Source organism: Arvicanthis niloticus, chromosome 8 (genome assembly GCF_011762505.2).
Source record: "Arvicanthis niloticus isolate mArvNil1 chromosome 8, mArvNil1.pat.X, whole genome shotgun sequence".
Lineage (NCBI taxonomy): Eukaryota > Metazoa > Chordata > Mammalia > Rodentia > Muridae > Arvicanthis > Arvicanthis niloticus.
In genome coordinates, this window is record NC_047665.1 from 9,001,500 (window position 1) to 9,008,789 (window position 7,290).

At 39.4% G+C, this 7,290-nt stretch overlaps 1 protein-coding gene across 4 annotated transcripts in view; it reads left to right on the forward strand.

Moving 5' to 3' along the window:
• Window positions 1-7,290, forward strand: part of Uimc1 (ubiquitin interaction motif containing 1) — a 69,758-nt gene that overhangs the window by 51,873 nt on the left and 10,595 nt on the right. The gene's annotated exons all lie outside the window — the stretch shown is intronic.

The following is a 7,290-nucleotide window of genomic DNA, read 5'->3' on the forward strand; positions in this document are numbered from 1 at the left end:
CTGGAGACTATTTATCTAATTCCTGAGGAGTAGAGTAAGAGAGTTCTTACTTCTCAGTTATATACCCAGGTTCCTCCCTCCCTTCTATGTCTCCCTGAAGCTGATCCTAGACGTGCTTGGTTTGCCGTGTAACAGGAATAGTAATTAGCGTCATTTACATGGAATGTCTGCCATTTATGCCTAGTTACCGTGCAGCACAATAACAATTATGCATGTCATTAAAGATGTGTCTGATTAACTTTGCTGTAAGTTTTATTTGATTACAATACTACATTGTGGTTAAGCTAGCTTGTGTGCTCAAGTTTATCCAGTAACATATCTGATCAGAACTATAAAAAAATAGAATGTTCTTTTAAAGGATTGTTTGTGGGGGATAAGATCCACTACATTGTTCTAGAACGGATAAGACTGAACTGCCTTTGTTATTTATTTTCTGGAAAACATATTGGAGATCATTTTATGTAAACACATAGGCAAAATAAAGCTCCCTACTTACTCAGTATGTATTAATACCTACTATATATCAGATACATTGAATTAATATAGAAGTTACTATCATGAAGATTACGTTCTGGTGGCCACAGAACAAAGTAAACCACAGAACAAAGAAAGTAACATGTCAAGTGGTAATACATTTTTTAAAATTTATTTTGTGTGGGTGTGCATGTGTGTGCATACGTATGAAGGCCATAGGTCAACCTCAGCTGTTATTCCTTGGGAGCCATCCACTTCAATTTTTGAAACAAGGTCTCTCACTAGGACCTGGGGCTTGATAGTTAAGACTAGCCTGTCTAGCCAGTGAACTCCAGGAATCCTCCAGTCTCTACCTCCCTAATGCTAGGATTACAAGGATATACCATCATGCTTGTGTGGCATGTGACTGCCTAAACTGTTTCTCTACCCCGGTGATAAGTATTTTAGGGAAAAAAAGTCCAAAGCACAAGAAGGGAATAGAGAGTAACAGTGTAACAATTTAAAATAGTTGTCAGAAAGGTCCCATTTCAGATAGTGTGACATTTGGGGCTTGAGAGGTAGCTCAGCAGTTAGGATCACTTGCTGTGCTTGCAGAGGCCTGTGTTTGATTCCCAGCACCCACATGGTGGCTCATAAATATAACTCTAGGTCCAGGGGATTCAACACTGTCTTTGACCTCTGAAGTCACATGTGTATGTTAAGGCAAACACTCATTCACATAAAATAATAATAATAAAAATAAAAAAAGAAGGTGGCATTTGAATAGAGACCTAAAGGAAATGAGGGAATTTTAAGGTGAGAAAGTGTACTAGTTAGGGTTCTCTAGAGTAACAAAACTTACAGAATGAAAATCAATCTCTCTCTCTCTCTCTCTCTCTCTCTCTCTCTCTCTCTCTCTCTCTCTCCCTCCCTCCCTCCCTCCCTTCTTCCCTCCTCCTTCCTCCCTCCCCTCTTTATGTGTGTGTGTATAGTACACACACACACACACACACTGAATAAACTGAGCACACAAGCTGTGAATGTAAAGTCTGAGAATCCAGTAGTCGCAGTCCACAAGGCTGGCTGTCCCAGCTGGATTCTGAAGATGTGGCTCTGATGCAGGAATAGATATGCTAGCAAGAAGAGGGCAAACAAGCAAAGAGCATACTCTTCCTTCTGTGCCCTTAAATAGAGTTGCAGAAGGTATGGCCCAGATTAAAGGTGTGTCTTTCTGCCTTAAGATCTGGATCAAAGTCGTATGTCTGCCTACTTCAAAGATGGTACTGTGGGCAGTACCACTCCTCAGCTGGTGATGCTATAAGAAAGCAGGCTGAGTAAGCCATGAAGAGTAATCCAGTAAGCTGCACTCTTCTATGGCCTCTGTACTAGCTTCTGCCTTCAGGTTCCTACCCTGACTTCCTTCAGTGATATGGAACTATAAGCTGAAATAAACCCTTTCCTCCCCAAGTTGCTTTAGGTATTATCACAGCAACGGAAGCCCTAACTAGGACAGTTAGAGATAGAGAGGGAAAAAGTAGCTTCAGAACCGTCACATGTGAACAGGGTTAAGTATAGCTGGAGTAGAACAAATGAAAGAGAGACAAGAGATGAGAGAAAAATTGGGAAGGGGCAGGTAGATCACAGAGCTCTAGGCTCTAAAAGGGACTTTGACTTTTCCTCTTGAGAGTAATCACTGGAAAGACTTGAGCAAAGAATGGATGTTTAAGCAGAGGATGGCAATTTAAGAAAAATGTCACTCAGGTTGCTGCTGGGTAATGGGTTATTAGAATGGGGACCAGGGTAGAGCTAAGAGACTTGAGGTTACATTTTGGTTTGGGCAGTATGATAGAGTGGAAGAAATGTAGGCTTTGGAGCTAGCCATATTGAGATTCGAATTTTATCAGTAATATTTGCTAGTTGAGTAATATTTACCTCTTTCAGAAGCAGGCTCCTTATCTATAAAATTAGTCTAACAGTAGGGTCATGAGAATCTGAGGCACTCATGTACGTGGCTAGATATGTAAAGCATTATGCCAAGGTATTTAATAAATTATGAACTACTTCTTCCTGTCTTGCCAGGAGCCTCCCAGCCCAGATGGGGTAGTGGCAGGGGCACAGAGTAGGATTCTGGTGATTGCTTTAAAGTCTGAGGGTCTCAAGGTTTTCTGGCTCTCTGACCTGTACTGAAATGCCGATGATAATCTCTAAAAAGTCCTAAAAACTTCTGAGGGTAAAAGACTGCAGGCTTAGGTGATTAACACCTGTAGCCTAATAGCCGAGGATTAGGCAATGTGGCCTTTGTTCTATCTCAGCAGGAACTGCTGGGCTCTAAACTTCCTGCTAGTCTGAGGTCGCAGGAAGAAAAAGACACTTAGAGAAGTTATAGAGTTTATTACTAAGTGTAAAAAGTTTCCTATGAAAGCTATATGAGGGGAAAAGCAGAAAGGTCCTAAGTGGGCAAAAGGAAAAAATTCTAATAAGGGAAAAATTCTAAGAGAAAAAATTCTAAGCAGGGGAAAAGGAAAGGAAGGGACAAACGACTCTCTCTGTCTTTGTCTTCAGTACTTACACATCCTTCAGAATACACGATACAAAGTTCATCATATGTTTCAAAGTTTATCACAGATTCACACCAAAAATCAAATCATAAATTGAAATAGAAGTTTACAACAGAGAATGTTTACATGCATATCCATTAGGAGTAATTATCTGGCTAAACATCCATCACCTGTCTAGTTCCACAGATTCACTGAAGGTTTAAAACTATAAGAAATTAGTGAAGTTTTGTGTAGATAAACCCAGGTAATATTTTATCTTCTGTCCCAGCACCTATAATAAATCGTTAGTTCCCTATTAGTGACCTTTGGTTAATTGTTTACAACCTCTTGGAATGTGCTCTGAGCAGGAGAAAGTCTGGTTACTATCTAAGAGCAATTAACTGATGACATTTGGGAGACTGGCAGAATTCTCATTGCAGTTTTGACTATCAGAAAGGGACCTAATAGCAGTCCCGATATAAAAGAGCTTAATAATAATCATTGATATAATTCTAGGAATTCCTATAGGATCATCATTAAGACTTAAGAAATTAATCTATTTGTCTACACAGCATCACACAAGACAGTACATCTTCATGGATCTGCAGAGATCTGCTCCAACGGGGTGCTATTGCTTAGTGATAGTTATATTTGTTTAATAATAATAATAATAATAATGACAATAATAATAGGAAAAGCATATTAATAGCAGGAATCTTTCCTAAAACAAGTCCCTTACAGCCTTGCTGAATAAGGGCTCACTTGTCGCAGATTATATAATAATCCAAGGCAAGCATTTCAGGATGATCACCTGCTAATTATTAGCTTGTCCCATTATGGCTCCTGACACTGTCTATGTAATATTTTTAGGGTATGTGTTTTTAATGAGTAGATAGGCTGTAAGTTGGGTACAAGTAAGGACATCAAGGCCTAAGAGTCAAAATGGTAAAACTAAGTTAAACCAGGAGTAGTGGCCCATGCCTTTAATCCTAGCACTTGGAAGGCAGAGGCAGGTGGATCTTTGTGAGTTCAAGCCCAGCCTGGTCTACACAGAGACTTCCAGGGTAACCAGGGCTGGGTAGAGACCCTCTGTCTCAAAAACAAAACAAACAAAAATAAGTTAGTAAGAGATACATAGTAGTAGGGTTTAGAAAGCTACATGCATTAACTGTGTTTACTTTTTGCCTAGGTAGATGGTTATAGTATAGAGTCATACATGATATATTTCTCAAGTTAGACAAAATTGGGCCTTTTTTTGTCTTATATGCCTGTTTGTGACTGATCTGAATGTAATTTGTGAAGCTCTCCAGTGATCTTTCTTGTATTAGTGTGGAGTTTGTAGTACTCAGGATTCTTAGATTAACTATATTGCTATTAGTACCTATTTTAAAGTGTTAACAGTTGTGAAAATGGGACAGGTTTAATAGAAAAAAATGTGGATTTAGGAGACAGGTGGTGTGGGGAGAGACACAAATTAGAAATAGGTGCTAGTCTCATGGACATGATGGCTTAGCTGGATAGACGAGAAGTGTGCATCAATAGCTGTGATCTCATGCTAAAACTACTCAGGGAGTTACACAAAGAGGATCCTGTGTTGTTTCAGAGGAAATCATTATTGGAAATTTAAAAGAAAGGGGCACTAATGTAAGATAACATAAATCACTTAGATACAAACTTTTAAGGCATGTACAGAATAGAGCAACAGTTAACATGGTACTGTGGGCAGTGTGGAAGGTAGTAGACACATGTAACCTGAGCTCATAGATTCAGAATGGGAGAAGGTGTTTTTTCAAAGTTATTTATTTGTTTATTTCAGTTTCATATATTGTACTCTGTAGGTACAAGTTAAAAATACATTTTGGCTGAGGCAGGACGACTGCAGGTTTGAAGCCTGGGTGGCATTGAGCCTCTGCCAATCCTCCTGTCTCAGCTTCTTGAGTGCTAGAATTATAGGCTTATGCCACTCCATAGTTGGATATATAGTTGGTGATGGATATGGTGTGTGGATTGATGTCCAGGTACAGGTAGTGTGTACCTGTAATACTGCTGCTGGGAAGTAGAGGCAATCCTTGACTATACAGAGAGACTGTTGTTGGGCTGCAGGAGAAAATGTGTGTATATAATGTATATATAATGAAAAACACATTGTTGTCTGCCTACAGCCGAATCCACTTAGAATCTCCAGTATCTTTGTTTTTGTCATCTTGTTTTTAACACTGACCCATGTTGCCCTACTCACTGCTTTGATGTTGAAAAGCCAGTGTTGTGGGACTTTTCTTTTCTTGGAGAGGTGTAACCCCAGATAGGACACCAACAACAGACCAAGAAATGATCCCATTCAAGTCTTCTTTGGTAAAGAGTGAGCTTTGAGGGTTACTTAATAGGTGCATGGGTGGCTCTTAGGCAGTTGTGTCATGGAACATTCCACCCCCAAGTGGATAAGCACTCACAGAACCTTCATCCCTGAAGATCTCTAGCCAACCTGTCAGCAGTTTCACCTTGGTTACAGTTTTGTCAAACCTCTGGTAGGGCCTTATAAGTCCTATACATTTCTGAGTCTTTCAAGTGTGTTTCATGAATGATACTGTAAATCTCATATTGAATTAAGATATGAGGGACACACTGTTTGGTGGTCTTTTTATGATTTTATGATTAAGTGGTGCTTGCCAGTGGTGGTGTATGCCTTTAATCCCAGCACTCAGGAGGCAGAGGTAGGCAGATCTCTGTGAGTTGGAGACCAGCCTGATCTACAGATATAGTTCTAGGATAGCCAAGGCTACACAGAGAAACCCTGTCTTGAAAAACAAAAGCAAACAAACAAAATCTAATTGTTCTGAACTTTCAAATCCAAATATATGGAATTGTGTGTTTTCAAGGTGTAAACTAGTATTGGTGAGTATATATATTTTTTAAAGATGTATTTTGTATGTGTGAGTACACTGTAGCTGTCTTCAGACATACCAGAAGAGGGCATCGGATCCCGTGTGGTTGCTGGGATTTGAACTTAGGACCTCTGGAAAAGCAGTCAATGCTCTTAATGTCTTAGCCATCTCTCCAGCCTAAGAATATTTTTATATGAATACTTTTGTGTCTTTATTAGGAAAGACATTGAACAAACTAGGCACAGAGGTAACTATAGCAGCATTGTATGTTAGAGTCAAGAGATGAACTTTCTTTCAAATGCATCTCTTAAGAGAGAAACTGGGAATGTAAGCAGTGGTAGAGGATTTGCTTTGCATTCATGAGGCTCTGAGTTGCATCCCCACCACCATGAGGAAATAGGCAAGCTCGTCTCTAAACTTGAACTTACTGCATGCAGCCTGAGCAGGGATGGTTTTTTTTTTAGCATTGCAGTACTGGCTTTGGAGTCTCTCTGACTTTAATTCATGTTCCAGATGAGTAATATACAAACTTGAGACTGCTAAGCTTTTAATATGTGCTCATTGTTAAAATGGACCCAATGATGTCTGGTTTTGGGGGGTTGTAAGGACTTACATTTAGGAACTATCAACATAATTACACGAGTGTTTGAGTTACAAGTTATCAATGAAATAAAAGCATTTACTTATTAAATGAGAATCTTCTGGTGAGAAACATCACTTTGTGATTGAACCTCACAGTGAGAGAAGGCAGCCTTGACACAAATCTTTGCCTGAGTTAGTTGTATGACAGTCTTCTTAGAGATCCCTTCTGGGTGATTTAGAAGACCTTTATATAAATTTTACCAGGTTATATGTGTTTTTTCAGATTTAATCTATCTATCTATTTATCTATCTATCTATCTATCTATCTATCTATCTATCTATCTATCTATTTATTTGGTTTTTCAAGACAGGGTTTCTCTGTGTAGCCCTGGCTGTCCTGGAACTCACTCTATAGACCAGGCTGGCCTTGAACTCAGAAATCCACCTGCCTCTGCCTCCCAAGTGCTGGGATTAAAGGTGTGCGCCACCACTGTCTGGCAAGAAAATATGATTTTATAAGCAGATATTTTTTGATGTGAGACAAATATTTATATCACCTGTACTGAACCCAGTAGAAGCTGGAGGTAGTCCTAGTGAAGCAGAGGAGACCAGCTGTGCTTATACTATTCTAATCTTCCTCACCAAGTGGAACACTGAAGATTTTGTAAGGATTGGGGTTTATGTAGGAACTCACCTGTAGCTGTCATTACTGCATTCATACAGTACTTCATTGGATATGGGTTATACCAGACAGAATTTTGGTAGAGGATGTATATGTTCCTTGATTGACTGATGTGTAGGTAGAACACAGAAACCTTCCTTGGATTGAACTAGAT